Source organism: Cygnus atratus, chromosome 1 (genome assembly GCF_013377495.2).
Source record: "Cygnus atratus isolate AKBS03 ecotype Queensland, Australia chromosome 1, CAtr_DNAZoo_HiC_assembly, whole genome shotgun sequence".
NCBI classification, from domain to species: domain Eukaryota; kingdom Metazoa; phylum Chordata; class Aves; order Anseriformes; family Anatidae; genus Cygnus; species Cygnus atratus.
Window position 1 is genome coordinate 47,229,370 of NC_066362.1, and position 1,855 is coordinate 47,231,224.

A 1,855-nucleotide genomic window follows, 5' to 3' on the forward strand; every position below is an offset into this window, starting at 1 on the left:
CTGGTACAAGCCAGGATGCCACTGGCCTTCTTGGCCACCTGGGCACACTGCCAGCTCACGTTGAGGCGAGCATCAATCAGCACCCCCAGATCCTTTTCCTCTGCACAGCTTTCCAGCCACTCTGCCCCAAGTCTGTAGTGCTGCATGGGGTTGTGACCGAAGTGTAGTACCCGGCACTTGGTTTTGTTGAACTTCATCCCATTGGCCTCAGCCCATCAATCCAATTACCTTATTTACTCTCCTGTGTTGTAGGAGAATATTTTCCACTGGTGTGAATTACTATGGGTCTAATAGGACTTTGAAGACCTAAATGGATTACAGCATTCTACTGAAAGCTGAGAAAAAATTCTATCTAGCCACATTTATCATGGCTTTGTTACATTAGTCAGTTCTTTACATCAATCACAATACAGTGGTTTTACTTTTTCATTGCTATTGGATCCTTTGTTGTGTACTATTATTATGAGTTATCTGAAATATTTTTGTTCTCTTTAGCAAACCTGGGATTTTTACCATATTTCATATTTAATATCTTGCTATGCTTTTAGTGACTTAAATTATTTCAACCCACTATATATTTTTAAAACTTCTAATTACTGCAGGGGACTGAAGCCCAAGTCTTTCCTTCACAGATCTGTTTTTTTTTTTTTTTTTTTTTTAATATTTCCATTTTATAATCCGTTCCAGCCACCACTACTCTACACTGATGTAGTAAGTTAGAAATAAGGTTAAAAGCACTAGGAGGGCTGTGTTTCTTGCATATTTCAGTCCAAGTTGATAGTTTAGGTGAAATTGTTGTGAATACTGCCATCTATAGGTTGTTTTTTGAAATGAATCTGGGAAGAACAGCTTTTCCTGAAAATGATAATTAACATAAATTAAATCTGTTGACATAGAACCCCATGTCAAGGAGTAACAAATAGAAAAAACAAAAAACAAAAAAGCTATTTTGGAGGAGGAAAAATACTATATACAAGTAATGGCAAAAAGTCTGGATTTAATTGTATTTAGAGTAGGAGTAGACAGTCATTCAATATATTTCTTTTGCGTTTTGATTAGTATAAACTTTCAAGTAGATGTATTTTACCAGGAGATTAATCTTTTCCTGTTAGCAGCTCTAATATAAATTAAGGCATGAACATGTCTTGTTGGGATTTATTTATTCAAGGTATGCTGGGTTCTTCTATTCAGCTCTAACCTACATATGTCTAAGTAGTTTAATTAAAAGTGATGGAAAATTTAACTCTTGTGTGACTGAGGCTCAAAAATCAGTTTACATATTTATGAACGCTGTGTCAGTCATCTTTCAATAAACTCACTAAAATACTGGCTTTTTTGGAACCAGAATAGCTTAAAATAAAGCAGCAGAAAACCTACCTAAATTGTTATGGCTCCTTTGTGTTAAGGACTTAGTGAACCATTCAGTTTTCTTGCTATCCCTCTGGGTGATAACTTCTAGTGGAAAAAATCACTGAAAATAATTTTTCTCTATTTTAGATTATGAACTTACACCATTCCGTTCATTCACTCCCAAAATCTAATCAGGCTTCTGCTACAGCAGTGTCCGAATAAACAGAGATTCTCTCAGGCAAGGTTTTGATCGGAAGAGGGGGGATATCTGGTCCTTTCCAGGAAAAGGGTGTGCTCCCTCGGTTTGGTTTCATTGGCTGAATTCAGCTGAATACATCGATCTCGCTTATTTACAAAGGTGGGGATCTTTGGGGGTGGATTTTTGCCTTGATCTGATTGGGACACCGGGATCCAGCTGGATACTGCTCTCGGGCTGTGGCGTGGTAAATGTAAGGCTGCTTCACACTGCAGCCCTTCAGGCAAGGAACAATTCTGGAGAGAAAGC